The 17,948-nt window shown below is 45.0% G+C and overlaps 1 protein-coding gene across 1 annotated transcript in view; it reads right to left on the reverse strand.

Annotated features, from left to right (window-relative positions):
• LOC102426091 (N-acetyllactosaminide beta-1,6-N-acetylglucosaminyl-transferase) overlaps positions 1–17,948 on the reverse strand; it is a 67,584-nt gene that overhangs the window by 45,768 nt on the left and 3,868 nt on the right. The gene's annotated exons all lie outside the window — the stretch shown is intronic.

Consider the following 17,948-nt stretch of genomic DNA (forward strand, 5'->3'; position numbering starts at 1 on the left):
GTCACCCAGCTAGCCCTCCTGTCTGGTCCTGGTGTGGCAATTGAAGCAGCTGCCCCTGTTAGGAAAACACCTGGTGTACAATGCAACAATCTTCCTGCCCCTTCCTATCCCACACCACTCTCTAACTTCCTATCATTTCCTGGATGAATGAATGGCCACAGTAGCATAGATATGATGGATTTTGATTGGACATAGACCCAAAGAGTTGGCAGGGATCTTAAAAATCACCTAACACAACCCTTTATTTTACAGATGAGGAAAGTAAGGCCAATACTATATACTAGAGGCCCAATGCACAAAATTCGTGCAAGAGTAGGTCTTCCTTCCCCCAGCTGCTGGCACTGGCTTCCCTCTGGCTGATGGCAGGCACCTGGGACCCAGGCTTCCCTTGCAGCCCTGGCTTTGTCCAGAAGGCCGTCAGGAAAGATGTCCGGAAGGACATCTGGTCTAATTAGCACATTATGCTTTTATTATTATAGATATTTTTTCTAAGTCATTCAGCTGGATAGAAGCCAGCGCCTTAATTCTGAAGTTCCCTAGTCCAGATGCTGGAGCCAGTCTAATTGGCTTCAAATCCCAGCTGGTCACAGACCAGCTATGCAACCAGGGTGAAGTTACGTAGCCTCTCTAAGCGCCAGGTTCTTCAGATGGTGTCACAGGGTGTGGGACTGAGCCATGGAAAGGGTTACAAAATGTTACAGAATGTGCTAAGAGGAGGAAAGGAAACATGAGAAACTGAATGTACTGGGAGGGGGGACTGACGTATGGAGAGGAATTGTGTAGGATTGTGTCAGGGTCAGAGAGCATGGAAGAAAAATTGCTAGATTGTCTTAGAAAAACAATATGTTATGATACGTTCCAACCAGGTGTGACTCTGTTTACCTCCTCTCCGTTCTCATGAACTTTTTGTGAACTTCTAATGAAATGCTTTGTATTTTTTTTAACACTGTTTTGGTATAAAGGATCATACTGCACCCTTGGTCGCTGCCACATGCTGCGAGGCTTCCCAGAGGGGGAAAGTACAGGCTGTGGTCAGCTGGCCAGCTTAATAAAGGCTCTCAAATTTAAATTCTGAGTCGGTGGTCTATCTCGTTGAGCCAACCCATAACAATGGAAAATAGCAGTGGTTGCTATTTCACATGGTTGAGAACATTAAATGAGATAACTCTTATTCAGGGTTTATGTATATATTCACATATATTCTATTCAATAAGCATTAACAATTTTTGCTGCTGTCGTTTTCTTTTGAAAAATAGCCATTTCTTGCCCTGTTAATGAACAGATATTTTGATTTCTGTTCTTACTAATGGAACAGAAAAACACCTTCTTAAGGCTTTCAAATGGGTTGAAATGGGTACTCCCACTCAAAAAGAATGAAGGTTAAATTTCACTCTTTTCCTCCCTCACCACTATCCCCACCCCCACCCAGGGGGTAGGGGAGGGAATTAGTAGGAATGTGACTAGATAAAGGGCAGAACTGAATAATCCATTTTGATGCTTTCATTTTCCTTCATTCTTATTAGAGCCGCACCCTTTTCTGCAAAATACTTCCTTGGCAGGACTTGTGGAGAGCAAGGGTGGGGGTGGGGTGGGGAGTAAGGCAAAGGGCTTTCAGAGAGGAAGGGAGAGAGATAGAAACATCGATTTAGCTACCTCCTGCACACCCCCTACTGGGGATGTGCCCGCAACCAAGGTACATGCCCTTGACTGGAATCGAACCTGGGACCCTTCAGTGCACAGGCTGACGCTGTATCCACTGAGCCAAACGGGTCAGGGCTAAAGGGCTTTCAATGAAGGCTGTTGTTTCCCCCCTCTCTTTGCCTTGAGCCTTGGTCCTACAGTAGGGAGCTCTCGAGAATGCCAACGCAAAGCAAACTCAACCCATCTTTACTCATGACTGAGTCACAGCACATTGCAGGTGGGAGTGTAACATCACTTACATTCAAAACAGCAGTAATTTTTTAAAAAAGCTTATAGTTTGTCCTGCCTTATTTACAGTGGTTTAGTTAAACAACCCGAGGTTAGAGCGTGATGCCTTTTTAGCAGCTGGCCTGGTAGGTGGTTTGTTTTACCTGTTATCTGTGGTAACTGAGCAGGCATTGTCTTCCAGCAAATAATTGGTGGGCTCAAATATTAACTTCCAACCAGGACATTATTTCTGCTCTTTTCACTTTAGTTGCTTAACATATTGAAAAGTGCTGTCAGGTGGACATTTTGTAACACTCCCTGCCTCTCTCAACCTCAGGATAACCTTATCGTCAGGAACAAGGACAAGGACAGCAACTAACAATGCACAGTCAGCTCAGCTCAAACAAAGGCTGGGCTGCCTGGGGACTTTCTGAGAACCCAGTGGGATCTTTGTTCTCTTTAGTCACTTAGCTCTCATTAACCTCCCGTGAGCTGTGCACCCACCTCAGCTGGGCTATCACAGGCAAATTGATTGCTGGTTGTTGGGGAGCAGGGTTGGGAGCCAGGCCTGACTTGTTCCCAAGTCCTTATAGTTCTCTACCTCACATTGCTTCTCTTGGCATAATAACCGGCCACGGAATCAAAGCAATGCTTCTGATGGGTCCTCTCCTCTCCATTGACTTCACGCCATTCTGTTCCCCGTCTGAGGCTCTGTTGCATCTCTCTGGCAACCTCAAACACTGGCCACAAGCGAGACACAACAAGTAAATAAGATCTCCCAGCAACCAAAACAATGATCACACGCTGTAGGCTGGATGCACACACTCAGATGTGTACAGGCAGGTAAGATACAAAAGTAAGTAAAGTTGATTGGAGGGAAGGAAAAACAGAGCTAGTGAGTTCACCAGTGGGAGCTAATGCTTGGCCATGGTGTCATGGACCTAGAGAGAGGTTGGGACCCTGGCGAAGAGACGGTGGGGCCCCTGGTGAAGAGCTGTGCCCACCTAAAGCACGCAGCTCCCTCTCAACGCTAGCGATTAATCCATGCTGCACCATGGGGCCAATGCTACCAGCTCTTTGGATATTTTAAGAGAAGTGAGAAATTTGAATTTTATTTTTTAAAATTCCCAAATTCTTTAAATGACATCAAGATATTAACAAAATGTTAAAATATAAGTGCATGCACACACATGCACCACTGGCCCCCGGGATGCCAGTTCATCGTCTCTGGTTAAAGCACCAAAGGCTTAAACCAATCTTGAGGCTCAGCCTATTTACTCTTCATTTAGAGCAGTGGGTCACCTGTGGGTCACGACCCCTTTGAGGGTCGAACGACCCTTTCACAGGAGTCGCCTAAGATACATCGAAAAACACATATATAATTACATATTGTTTTTGTGGTTAATCACTATGCTTTAATTATGTTCAATTTGTAACAATGAAATTGGGGGTCACCACAACATGAGGAACTGTGTTGTAAATGTTTCCCTCCACGTCCCGCGTGGTTCAGGGTTCAGGATCTGGAAGAGGAGCCGCACACAAATGAAAGAGAAGAGACAAGAGATAATTTGGAAATATTGGGGGGCCAGGCGGGTAACTCCAACTCAAGAGGAAGGACTTCCACTGGTGCTCAGGCCGCACCAACCTTTTATTGGTTTGGGATCCACCCATAGTATAGCCCTTAGGCAGGCAAGTTCCGGTAACAGACAGACTATCTTATCAATAAGGATTTACATGAGTAAATGTGGGGAAGTTGCTTCAGCTACCATTATCTGGATTAACAGAGGTGGTGCACAGCTCTGACTTTTGCTAGGGCTTCAAAGGTCACCAGCCTTCCAGTTTCTCTGTCTACACTTCTCTGCCAGTGAAGACAATAGGCGGTTTCCCACAGAACTGTATTAAAGGGTCGTGGCATTAAGAAGGTTGAGAACCACTGGCTTAGAGAAACCTTAAACTTTCTCAGACCTAAGCAGGCAAGAAGTCACAGATTAGAAGAGGGATGTAGAACTGGTAGACTCAGGCACCCTGTTGTCAGCAATAGGTGATGGACTGAGAATGAAGTAGGCCCAAGAAAAACTCCACAAGCAGATCAGTGCAAGATCATTCAACGTCAGGGTGGCCGGCATTTATTTGTACAGCTGACTGGCCATTTTATTACTGTTGACAATATCTCTAGCATTCGTAACTATCAAGTAAGTTAATGTCTCTGCAAGGGCTGGAAGACTGACAATCAGTCCAAACACTGGGCCAGCCGGACCTTCTTTGAAAACAAGAGTCCTAACGTTTAGTGAAATAGAAACATAAATGTAGTAACAGAACTCTTCTACATAGATTCTGCATATCCTATTTTAAAAGGCATTTCTGAAATGTTTATTCAAAATAGGTCTTCAACCATTTTGTGCACAAAAGGGTGGGCTTTTGGTTGTCCAGAAAATTCACAATTATGACCAAAATGTTTCCTAAAAAATGTTATGCACACCATGTGAATCTACCTCGGGTGACAGCACTTCTGGAAAAGGCCAGGCAGTGAATATTTCAGGCTTGAGGACCGCTTGGTCTCTGAGGCCACCACCCAAGTCTGCCTCTGCAGCATGAAAGCAGCCATGACGCGATGTAGCCGTGTCCCCAAAGAAACTGCTTATGGACATCAGCATCTCAACGTCATGTCATTTTCATGCCATCAAATAGTCTTCTTTTGATTTTTTCCCCAAGCGTGTAAAAATGTAAAATCATCCTTGGCTTGTGGGCAGTATAAAATTAGGCCAGCCCTGCTGCTGTGGCTCAGTGGTCGAGCATCGACCTATGAACCAGGCGGTCACCATTTGATTCCCGGTCAGGACACATGCCTGGGTTGCAGGCTCAATCCCCAGTGGGGAGCGTGCAGGAGGCAGTGGATCAACGATTCTCTCTCATCATTGATGTTTCTATCTCTCTCTTCCTCTTCCTTCCTCTCTGAAATCAGTTTAAAAAATTAGTTTCTTTAAAAGCACTCAGCAAATCTTGAGTCATCTCTCTGTTGCCAAACTCAGCTTATCTGAGACCTTAAACACCCGTCCACCTTCCTTAGTGCATTTGGTGAGAACAGCTCTGCCTGGGAGCTTCTTCTGCCTCTCCCCCTGTAGTAGGGAACCGCCCTTCATTCCCAACTGCAGACACGGAGCCTGTTCTTTTAAACTGCCTCCACGTGGGTCCCTCTCCGGAGAGCCAGCCTGCCCTGCACCCGGGAAAGCCACCACTTGGCAGCACGGTGGGGAAGACAAAGGCTCTGGTGCAGGATATAACATCTGGCTCTGCTGTTTACTGCGTGACCTTGAGAACATTTCTTAGGATCACTCGTGTCTCAGTTTCATACTTTTGAAAAAGAAGTAGTTTCATCAGTATTATTTATAAGTCTAAAAATACTCATTGGAAAAAAAGAAAAGAGCAGTTTCTAGAATAGCCAGGTGGTGGAAAGTAAATCTGCTGAAGAAGCCTGCTGAGTCTTCTCCCCTCCTATTCCTCAGGCCACCACCCCAGTTTATCTCATTCTTCTAGGGCCACACTGCATTTCTCTGCTTCCCTAGCAGCCTCCTTGGGGTAGCACATTTCTTTCCCTTCTGGGATTAGTTGCCCAGATGTAACTCTAAGTGTCCAAAACAAACAAACAAACAAAATCCTTATAAGCAAAAATTTAGCCTTTGCCTATATTCTGTTACATTTCCAGGAAAAGAATAGGTGACTATCTTTCTATGCAACTTTTCTGTTTCCAAATGTCTCCTCTGAGAACAAAGACTGCAAATTCACGAGAACACCTTGCGTGTCCAAGGTCTGTCCATTTTCTTCTGGTATGCTTCTCATAGCAGACACCTCCAAACTCCTCCACCCCATTTTTTTTTAAATATATTTTTATTGATGTCAGAGAGGAAGGAAAAGGGAGAGATAGAAACATCAATGGTGAGAGAGAATCATTGATGGGTTGCCTCCTGCACGCCTCCCCCTCCCCGCCCCCCTCCACCAGGGATCGAGCCCACTACCCAGGCATGTGCCTGACAGAAAATCAAACCGAGATTTCCTGGTTTGTAGGTTGACGCTCAACCACTGAGCCACTCTGGCCGGGTTCCACACCATATTTTTGAATATGGATTGAAGTTACAAGGGGATGATATGGTATTTCTACTAAAAGATAGTATTTTACAATTCAGTTGCTGCCAGAGATGTGTGTCTTGAAGATACTCTTTATCTTCTGAACATTTTTAAAAATTTTATTTATTGATTTGGCGGGGGGGTGGGTACATCAACTTGTTGTTGCACTCATTGGTTGATTTTTTTTTTATTTCAGAGAGAAAGGGAGAGGGAGAAAGAGATAGAAACATTAATGATGAGAATCATTGGTTGGCTGCCTCCTGCATACCTCCCGCTGGGGATCAAGCCTGCAACCTGGGCATGTGCCCTGACCGGGAATCGAATTGTGACCTCCTGGTTCATAGGTCGATGCTCAACCACTGAGCCACTCCGGCTGGGCTGAACATTTTTAAATAAATGAAAAAACATTCTAAAAATAGAGATAGGCAGTGGTTTGCTCCAACATCTAATATTAATAGCTCTATTAACTTCTTGGCTCATTTTTAGTTTATTCTATCCACTGTCATACTAGCTTCTTTCCCACAGAACCTGTTGTTTACTTGAGTTTAGACTGTTTGTTAGGGCAGAATGCTTGGATAAATCCCCAAAAGCAGATGTTTCTTCTGCTTCCCTAGAAATTAAAGCTGAAACAAGTGTGCCGCCAAGATATGTCCTGTGTTTGTACTTGGTTGAAGAAAATCTTCACATTTGATTTATCCCCTAGATAAAGTGACTTTATATATATTTTAAAATATATTTTATTGATTTTTTACAGAGAGGAAGGGAGAGGGATGGAGAGTTAGAAACATCGATGAGAGAGAAACATCGATCACCTGCCTCCTGCACACGCCATACTGGGTAAGTGCCCGCAACCAAGGTACATGCCCTTCTTGACTGGAGTTGAACTCGGGACCCTTGAGTCCGCAGGCCGATGCTCTATTCACTGAGCCAACTGGTTAGGGCTAAAGTGACTTTAGGTTCAAATTTTATGTTTACCAATCCATCCTTTGAGATGACATCCTTAAACTCTATCCTTCCTCTGCAAAAACAATGGAAAAGTTGTTATAAACAGAGCAGGCTCAGTCCTGGCTGCTCTGGTCAGGGCCCTGATGGCTGACAGTGTCTTCACTGTGTTGTGACTTACATGACTGGGGGATTTTGATTATAATTTCTTTCCAGTTTATTGATCAGTGCTACTTTGGGGAACATAAATATCTAGGGCACTAATTCTAGATTCCAAGGGGCCTTGGGCATCGGAAGGGTGAGCAGCAATGTGTGGGGCAGGACTCAGGGTGACCAGCTGTTCCAGTTTACCAAGGACTGAGGGAGTTCCCAGGCCTTGGGATTTTCAATGCCAAACCTGAGAAAGTCCTGGGCAAACCAAGGAGAACTGGTCACCCGAGACACCATTGGTCCTACCCCCTCACTGCTGAAAGATATACCCTATAGAGGGGATTCATAACTAATCAGTGTGGAAGGAAAATAAATGTTTAAACCATTCATCTCTGTGGGAGGAACATGCAAATCATCAAAAGTCTGCAAATTGTAGTGCATGAAAACTCTACATGACCCTTCCCCAAACCACTGAGGCACTGGGACAAAGTGACTAATATTTGTGGGGTAGCTCTACAGGGAGCGAAAAAGAATGACTTAAACCATTGTATCCACATAGAAGATGTTCCCCAATGGATACAAGAATGCCTTAGCAACAACCTATTTAATGTTGGGAGAACCTAAAAGGAAAAAGAGCTGTGTTATTACAATGTTAACTGTATCTACAATCCCCTCCCTCTACCCCATATGTGACTTGAGAGCTCTTCTTCCTGTAAAGTGGAGCTAATAGGAACATGTGGGGTCTTATGAATGGAAGTGCTTCTTGCGTGTGTGTGTGTGTGTGTGTGTGTGTGTGTGTGTGTTTGATGTGCTTATTTAACATTCTTAATAAATGGGCAATGTAGCCAGAAAATATTAACTCATTTTATGGAACATCATAATCAGTCAGCTGTTGGATCTCTCTGACTCTCAATTTCCAAATGTACGCAACATTAGGATTGGACTAGTGCTCCCCAAGGCTCCTTCAGCTCTAAATGCTGTGATTAGGATAGCTTCTGCTCAGAATAAAAAGGAAGCTGTTTTTTACAGGAACCTCCCTGGGGAATTACGTTTAGATTGAGTAAGTGCAGGGAAAGTCCAAAATGTGGTAGGCTAACTGACCAGAAATAAATCAAGAAGGCTCAGAGGTGAGGGCAGTGAGCTCAGACCAAAGTCCTAGGAGAGTAGAACCCAGATGGGAGGCGTCCCACCTGTCCAGGAGGCCACCCAGCACCTCGCAGGACTTCCGGTCTGGTGGGCAGTTTTCCCACGGGACATGGGAGAGCCTTCCGCCTGTAGAACCGTAAGAAGCTCAAAGAAGGAGCCCTGACTTGAACTGAGGAGAAAGTTACAGGATTTCAATTGAAGAGGAATTTTTGAGGATTGGGGTGAAGGAAGGGGTGGCTATGGAAGAAATAACTAGAAAGCTAACTGCATTAGATGATCTGAGTATCTTCAGCTTGCTGTAAAGATGATAATTTTGTCCTTGGATATGTTCACAGTTATGTTTCGGTGTTTCAAATCTGGCTGAAGAGAAAGATTACAGGGCATGGCTATCATTTATCCATTCTCTGAAAATGCGGTGCTTAAAGTGGATGCAGGGTAAATATATCTGAGGAAAACCTTTTGCCACTCATGGTTTTGTTCAAAAGCATCTCTGAAAAAAATGCCACACACTGTGCGGGTCAGAAGAGGAAAAGAGAGGCTTGTAAGTGGTCTGGCACTGAGAAACCAGGCTAAGAAACGGTTAGTTAGGGAAGTAATTAATACTTGCTGCTTTGGAGTTAGCTTTCTAAGATTGCACACTGTCCACTCTGAGACTCGGGGGGTGGTGTTGGGGGGGATGGGGGGAATCACCCCAAATCTTAGCAGGGTCATTTGCTTCACCAAATGATAGGGTAACTCCAGCAAAGAAGCAGCCTTATAACAGCCAGATTGGTCTTTATAGCAGAGGCCTCTGCTATTGGGCCGTTCGTTTTATTTCTTTGGTGCAGAGTAAGACACCCATCTGGTAAGTGCAGGGATGGTGGGCCTCAGAGTGAAGCACAATGAGCTTGGCCTTGGGAAGCATTCCCAGGATGAGCCAGATGCTTTGAAAAGACGGAGGGAGAAAGAACAGGAGAACAGTCCCATTGCTGTTGACCAGAAACAGAAAGGGTGTCAGGAAATGTCCCAGGAAACCTGGGCATGGCTAGAAGACGCTACCTGCAGCGGACCCTCAGGATATGGCAGGATAATCTAGTCTCTCTCTCTCTCTCTCTCTCTCTCTCTCTCTCTCTCTCTCTTTCTCTCTCTCTGTGAGGTGGGGGGGGGGGGGAGGGAAGGGGGAGGAGGGAATGATGATTTGCAACTGACTGGGAAGCAGCACAAAGGGCATATTAAAAATTATTTCCATCTGACTGAAGTCAATAAATATTTATTTTTTATCCCATTGGATGCTCACTAATTAGGCTGCTAAAAAAAATAAGTAAATAAAAGGCCCCAAAGTGATTATAGCCCAGTCAAGGTAATATGGTACGTACATTCATAATCATAATACGAAGACAACTATAGAATGACATATGAGGGTTACAACAAAGGCTACAAGGGTGTACCACTGAGAAAAAAGATCAGGAAGAGCTTCCTAAGTGACAAGCCGCTGAATGCAGACCTATCAAGGTCATTATTTAAATGGTTGCGAGGAGGAGAGTGGCCCAAGGACAGGTAATGACACGCAGAAAGGACTGCAGGCCTGGCGGCGTTTCTGGAGTGTCCTTTTCAGGGAAAGCAGGGGTGGGAACTGGTAGTGGGTCATGCTGGTGATGCTGAGGTGATATCCAATAGGGATATATTGATACCCAACATGCCTCACTGAGATGTTCATACTGAATAATTCAAGAAGCTGTTGAGCTCACTGAAGCTTTTGGGATCGAGAAGTTATTCTGAGAGCTATGCCTTAGGAAGCAAAATATGTCAAGAGTGTCAGAATGGTTTGAAGAGGGAGACCTGGGCCCGACAGAACACTTGGCAGGGTCTGGGAATCTACTTGAGAAGCGTGAAGGGCCGAGTTAGAGCAGGAGTGATGGGAATAGGGAGGGTGTCACAGACAGAATGTGCAGAATGTGCTGATTAGATACGGGAGCCTGCACCAGGCGAAGCTGGCTCACTTGCAAATGGCCGTGCCAGTCACGGGGATGCTGGAGACGTGTGTTGGTGGGGAGTAGGGGCGGGGGGGACATGTCGGCCGGTTCCCAAGGGAGCTGCAGGCAGAGAGATCCTAAGACAGGGAGAAGTGTGGGAGAGGGCCTGGGAGCCCAGAAATGGGGCTAGTTGTGGATGGAAACGAGCTCACTGAGGGAGAAAGAACAGTAAGAGCAGAAAAGCAAACTGAGGAAAGACGTAAGGGGGATGTTTACTGAAAGCTTACATTTCCCTAATTCTGAATTTCACTGAGAAGAGTGGCTCTAAAACAAACTTTTACCCAAGACTCAATTTAATAGTTGGTAATCAAAAATCAGAAAAGAACAGAATTATCCAGTTAAATACAAGTTTCTCCAAGAGGGAGTATGCAAGCTGTACCCTTTGGCACAGTTGGCAACATAGAACCTCTTCTTCATAACGCTGCAAGTGGTGGCTCAAAGTTCCCAGACAGTCAAAGGGTGGACAAAGTGTCACTCAAGGGCCTTCCATCTTTGATAATTAGTTCGTAGCCACTTTGACCTCAACCCCCTTTCTAGTAAAACGACTTTAGAAAGAGCAATTCTGTACTTTGCCTTGTAAATAGGGGACAGAACACTGGGTTAGAAGTAAAATGATCAGGGAGGAGGTTGAAGAGCATTCCAGAGCATTCCGGCAGAAGGACTTGCATGAATCAGGCAGGGTAGGTGGGAGGGGCACATTTGGGACCCACAAGCCATCTGGGAGAGCTGGAGTGCAGTATGGGATGGGGTGCCTACTGAGAGAAGGCACCAGAAAGCAAGGAGCCAGGCTGTAATGAGCTCCCTGTGCCCAGTAAAGGGGCTAGATAGAATGTCACCCTGGAAGTGACAGGGATCCATAGGTTTCTAAAAAGGAGAGAGATGTGATCACATGGTCAAGGTGCCCTATTTTTAAATTTTTATTTTAGAGAGAGAAAGAGAGAGAGAGGAAGGGAGTGAGAGAGAAACATCAATTAGTTGTTCCACTCATTGGTTGATCCTTATATAAGCCCTGACCGGGGATCGAACCTGCAAACTTGGTGTATCTCAATGACACTCTAATCCACTGAGTTACCCTGCCAGAGCTCAAGGTGCATTTTTATGAAGGTCATCCTGTCCCTGAGGAGAATGGGTTTAAACAAGCTGAGGATGGATTCAAGGAAAGTATTTAGAAAGAAATTAGATCCTTGTAGGAGAGAGATGGAGAGAGACCAATGGCAACCAGAAATAGAGAGGAGGCCAAGAGCAGATCAATGGGGAGGAGGCTGAGAGCAGATCCAGTTTATTGACTGTTGACTCTGTACCTGGCACCTTGCCAAACAATTGCACACATTGTCTTGCTGCTTCTGCCAATAACCCTATGAGCAGGGTGCTGCCAGGCCACCTCGTCTCTGTGGCCTTCACACATGGGCCTTGCCCACGTCATGCCTGGTCCAGCCCTCTGCCTCGCTCACTCAGCCACAGCCACCAGGGCTGCTTTTCTGGCTCCTGAACAGGGCACTCTTGCTCACTTCAGGGTCTTTGCGAGCCCTCGTCCCTACATGGAGCCTCTTTCCCAAGTGTATAGCTGGCTCATTTTCATATAGGAAGTACTGTTCATGTGCTAATTTCACCAAGAAGCATTTCCTGACCCGCTCCATTTAAAAGATAAATTAGCCCTGGCCAGTGTTGCTAGATGGTTAGAGCCTCAGCCCACACACTAAAGGTCAAGATTCCAGGTCAAGGGCACATACGGGGGCTGTGGGCTTGAGGGAGGCAACCAGCCCATGTAGCTCTCTCCCATTGATGTTTCTCTCTTTCTCCCCCTCCCTCCCTTCTACTCTCTCTGAAAAAGCAATGGAAAAAATATCTTAATGTGAGGATTAATGACAACAACAAAATAAATTTTATATATATATATATATATATATATATATATATATATATATATATATATAATCTCCTATATAATAAAAGCCTAATATGCTAAGTGTCCGGTCGTCTGGTGGTCCATTCAACCAATCAAAGCATAATATGTTAATGATATGCTAAGACCACTCAACTGCTCACTATGACGTGCACTGACCCCCAGGGGACAGACACTCCAACCAGTAGGTTAGCTTGCTGCTGGGGTCTGGCCAATCGGGACTGAGTGAGACGTGCTAGACACGTCCTGGAGTCCTCCCATGGTCCCTCCCCGGCTGGCCAACATCCCACGTCTCTACCAAGCCCCGATTGTGCACTGGAAGGGTCCCTCAGCCTGGCCTGCACCCTCTTGCAATCTGGTACCCCTTGGGAGATGTTGGAGAGCCAGTTTCAGCCCGATCCCACAGGCCAGGCCAAGGGACCCCACTGGTGCATGAATTTGTGCACCAGGCCTCTAATTTATATATATATTCCTTTCCTGTATCAACCTGCATTTTCTTTATAGCACTTACCATAATTTCTAATTATCTTCTCTGTCTACTTTTTATCTGTGTCCCACTTCTAAAATATACTTCATGAGAGTAGGAATCTTATTTGTGTGTTTTTTTTTTCAGGTTTAAAAAGAAAATATATTTAGATCTTTATGCCAACTATTGTAATAAGTGGTTTTCATATATGAACTTAATTCTCACATGCATTCCAGGAGACCGTACTATTACAATTCCATTTTACAGGTGAAAAAACTGAGGCACGGAGAGATTAAGTAACTATCCCAAGGTCAGGCAGCTAGTAAGTGGCAAAGGCAAAGCTGGGACCCCACTCTTAAGGACAGCCTGTAACATCAACAGTCCTCTCTAGGCTGGATTCTGTCTTGTTAAGCCTGGGCATCTCCGCCCGTAAAAAGGAGGCGAGGGATCCAACTGTCAGCCTCTGCCCAGGCGCAGGCAAGAGCACAGCTCTGGGGCCATCTCCACGGTGGGCAAGTCCGGGAGGCAGAGGTTGGGGGTCTCTCAGTCTTCTTGTTTTATTCACTACCATATCCCCATACTAATGCAGTTCTCATGCTCAATAATAACAATAACAACAATTATAAAAATGAACACTTAAAACATGTGCTGGTCCAACTCATTTAAGCCTCACATATTTGATATAAATATTATTATTTTCTCTATTTTATAGATGGGAAGCTGAGGCCCCCAAATTTAGGCAGCTTATCCAAGGTCACAGCCTGTCAATGGCTGAGGAGGGATTCAAATGCAGGCAGTATGGCTCCAGGGTCCATGCTTCCAACATCTATGTTACACTGATACCCTGAGACTGCGCTTTAAAATGTCAGGCCACAGGCTGGTGATGGAGTAGCTAGGATTCCAACCTGGTTCTCTTCACACTCCAGGGAAAGGCAAATCAACAGGGATTGGGGTGCTGAGAACTAAGGAGAGAGAGAAGCCATTTTGTAGGTCTGAGCTAACAGAGGATGGTGTTGAATTCAGGGGCACACAAGGTGAGTGTAGGAGCTGACGTCTGAGCGTGTAGAATTTGAGGTGCCCGTTGCCCATGCCCTTTCCTTTACTGTGCTTTCTGCTTCTTAGCAGGGCACCTTACTCAACCCTCTGATCCCACCGTCACATCTGTAAAATGTGGACTTAAGTTCCAACTGGACAAATTCTTGGGAAGATTAAGCTGAGGTAATGCAGACCCACAGGCAGACATTCAGTAAACATTAGTTTCCTCATCTTTCCGTACCTCTGCTCACATGAAAAAAGCCAAAAGTTCAACAACAGCAATAGTTTTAGCAACAGCTGGAGGGAGTGGGAAAATGGGCTAAATACCAAGATGACAGAAGGGACAAGAGAAAATTATTCTTGGGTGAGTCTAAGTATATAATCATCCCATACACTTAATGAGACTTACAATTAGCTAAGTTTCATCTTTTGAACACTTTTACTGAAATAATTAAATGAAGACTTTGTAAAATTAGGTTCAATTTTATATAAATATATAACATTAGTCTTACCTCTCCTTCCCCTAGATCAGTGGTTCTCAAACTTCCTAATGCCACAACCCTTTAATACAGTTCCTCATGTTGTGGTGACCCCCAATTTCATTGTTACAAATTGAACATAATTAAAGCATAGTGATTAATCACAAAAACAATATGTAATTATATATGTGTTTTCCGATGGTCTTAGGCGTCCCTGTGAAAGGGTCGTTTGACCCCCAAAGGGGTCTCGACCTACAGGTTGAGAACCGATGCCCTAGATGTTTCCTTTTATTCTCATTTCTTATTAGGTATATGTAATATTTGTCTTTGGACAAGTCACATATTTTAATTTTAAATTTTCTCATCTGCAAAATGGGAACAATAATTCTCTTACAGGGTTCTTATAAAAATTAAAGGAGCTAATATACAAGAAATCCTTTGGCAAATTAAGTACCATCCAAATATAATAAAGGAACATTATTAAAAATGTGTTTATGAGGAAAAATGTGTTTATGCTCACTGAGCTCATGCCACTTCCACAGAAGCAGTTCAATTAGGATTTTCCAAGTTAAATAGCTCAAGTGCTTACAGCTATGTATCTCATTAAATCAGTGATTTTCCACCGGTGTGCTGCCAGATTTTTTTTAATAAGTCTTTATTGTTGAAAGTATTACATATGTCCCCCTTTTTCCCCCATTGACCCCCTCCAGCCCGCCCCTACCCCCCTGCCCCGTCCCTGCCCCTAGCCTTCAGCACCCCTATTGTCTGTGTCCATGGGTTATGCATATATGGCATTCAAGGTTTTTGGTTGATCACCTCCCCCCCCCCCCCACCCAACATCCCCACTTCGCTCTGAGGATTCTGCACTCTGTTCATGCTTCCATGTCTCTCCGCCAGAATATTTAGTCGGGGGCACTGCCCTCTTTCCCTTAAAATTGTCAAATAAAAAAATGACAACACCAATACAACAATAGCCGTCTGTTGTGAATAAATCAAAATTATACCTATTTTTTGGTCAGATCGGCAAAATATATAATATTTTTTGGTGTGCTGCAGAATTTTAGTAATTAGTGTATGTGCCATGAGGTGAAAAGATGGAAAATTGCTGCATTAAATCTTGCCCCTCTGATGTGTGCAGATGGTCAGGACAACTCTGCCTGCAGGACAGGGAACCATGGTGCAGCGCGCTCTGTTGCTGTCTGCCCAGCATCACCCTAAGTAGCTAGCTCAGTGATGGCGAACCTTTTGAGCTCGGCGTGTCAGCATTTTGAAAAACCCTAACTTAACTCTGGTGCCGTGTCACATATAGAAATTTTTTGATCTTTGCAACCGTAGTAAAACAAAGATTTATATTTTTGATATTTATTTTATATATTTAAATGCCATTTAACAAAGAAAAGTCAACCAAAAAAATGAGTTCGAGTGTCACCTCTGACACGCGTGTCATAGGTTCGCCATCACTGAGCTAGTTAGTCATTCCCCACCGGAGCCTGCCCCTGACCTCTAGCTCTAGTGTGAGAAAGCCGCCCAAGAAAGGCTGGCCGGCATGCTTCATCCCCCTGATTTATTTAGGGAGAGGGATCTGGACCCCGCCTAACAAACCCGAGGGCTCCCCCGAGCTGTTGCTAAAACTCTCAGGGAAAAGACTCCCCTTTCCCCCAGAAGTGCCCGCTGTCAGAACCAAACAGCTGAAGCTACTTCTGGCCGTTTCCGACACCCAGTGGGAGAACCTGCTGCAATGAGACCTCCAGGGACAGAGGCAGAGAGACAGGGTGGCCAACCCGCCCGGTCTGACATTCCTGAAAGACCCATTCCCAGGACCCACCCGCAGACCCGGGCAAACAGGGATGGCTGGTCTCCCCACAGAGAGATGACTTGCCAAGAAAAAGTCCCGAAAATATTGTTCCAACTTTGGATCCAGCTTTATTTGGAGTCCATCCTTGAACATCTCAATTCTGTGACTCAGTCAGTTCTGGTGTCTGTTGAAGCAACTTCGAGTTGCATTTCTGTCACTTGCAACTCAAAGAGTGACAACACATTCCCAAAGAATGTGCACATATAAATAAAACTCAAAGTTTAAAAAGCAATAGAAATCAAAGTAGAAAGCATGCTATTTTTAGAATTGAAAAAAAAATGAGGAAATGTGATCATGTGGTCACTTCTGAGGTTGAGATAGTTTATTTGATGAAGGAGCTTTGAAAAAATGTATACAAAGTGGCAAAAGGAAGAGAAGCAAATGAAAACATTATGGAAGAAAAACATCATGGCATGAGAAAGGTCAGAGTCATGCATGAGTGAAAATTCACAAGAACAAACTTAGGGAGAAAAAGGAGCTGAAGCCAAATCCTGTAGCAGCTCTGCCTCCTCAGTAGAGACGGCCCCACCCTGAGTGGGACAAGAGGACAATGTAGCCATGGGAAGGGAGAAAACCAGAACACCACCAGCTTCTGCAGATGCTAAACAATTCCACAAGACTTGAGGCAAAAATCTAAATAGCCACTGACACCCTGCCCTGGAGCAGGTAGGGAAAAGAAAATGCTAGAGGAATAACCAGAAAAGCTAGGGAAATGGGCTTTTCTCAAGGTGACATAGTAGCAACAATTACGAAGTTCTGAGAAGTTAGAAAATATGTGTGCACCAGCATTGGGGGAGGGGGGGGGCGGAGGTACTACTGGCAGAGCAGGATGTTTTGTATTGTGAGTCAAAGAAGTTTGTGCTCCTGGGTTTCCTTTGAGAATATGGCCAGAGGGAGGGGTCTAGACAATATGTCTGTCCACCAGCCACAGACGACAGACTGACAGCCACTCTGTCTGGCCTCCCTGAAGAAGGAAGTGAGACTGGGGCTCCCAAGGGACTTGTTCTGGCCCCACCATTTCTATTTCTAGTGCAAAATGGGGAAGGCCTAAGGGTTGAAAACCAAGGGGACAGTCATTTTCTCAGTAGAAAGGCCAGGTAAGAGCAGCGTGAAGATACTCGATTTAGTGCTACCTCTGTAAATGTCTTTTTTGAGTCCCACCAATTTTAAACGATTTTCACGTTGTTTTCTGGTATCTCATTATCGGGTACTCACAGGGCTGTGCTCACCTGCCTCCCTGGGGAGAGGGTCTCTTGGCAGAGCTCTCACCCCCAGTTTCCTGCAAGGGAAATGGAATGCGTTCGCCACAGGAAATGGGCAACTCGGAGTCCAGACTCCCCAGCATTTCAGCTTCCTAAGAATTCCCGATAGCCGAGTGCTGGGTGTGTATGTGGTCTGGACATTGCATCTTCCGTAAGGAAAAGCATGTGTAGGAACAAAAGGGGTCTTCCTACCGGGGCCCTCGTTTTGTAGCTGGGAGATGTGAGGCTCCAAGAGGAAGCCAGCATGCTACGCCGAAGACCTATAGCAAACATGGTTTTCTCTCCTGTGCCTTTCTAAGTATCATTCTCAGTCTCCCACTTGGTCTATTTCAGCCGTGGGCAAACTACGGCCCGCGGGCCGGATCCGGCCCGTTTGAAATGAATAAAACTAAAAAAAAAAAAAAAGACCGTACCCTTTTATGTAATGATGTTTACTTTGAATTTATATTAGTTCACACAAACACTCCATCCATGCTTTTGTTCCGGCCCTCCGGTCCAGTTTAAGAACCTATTGTGGCCCTCGAGTCAAAAAGTTTCCCACCCCCCGGGCCCATTTCCCTTAGGAGTGGGGACTGGGCGAATTGGTCTGGGGAAAAAAAACTGGTTTGCAAAAGGAAATTTTTCTCCCTCCCAATTCCTTGCCCATTTTTGAGATCCCATAGATTTTC

Source organism: Myotis lucifugus, unplaced genomic scaffold, assembly GCF_000147115.1.
Source record: "Myotis lucifugus unplaced genomic scaffold, Myoluc2.0 scaffold_107, whole genome shotgun sequence".
NCBI classification, from domain to species: domain Eukaryota; kingdom Metazoa; phylum Chordata; class Mammalia; order Chiroptera; family Vespertilionidae; genus Myotis; species Myotis lucifugus.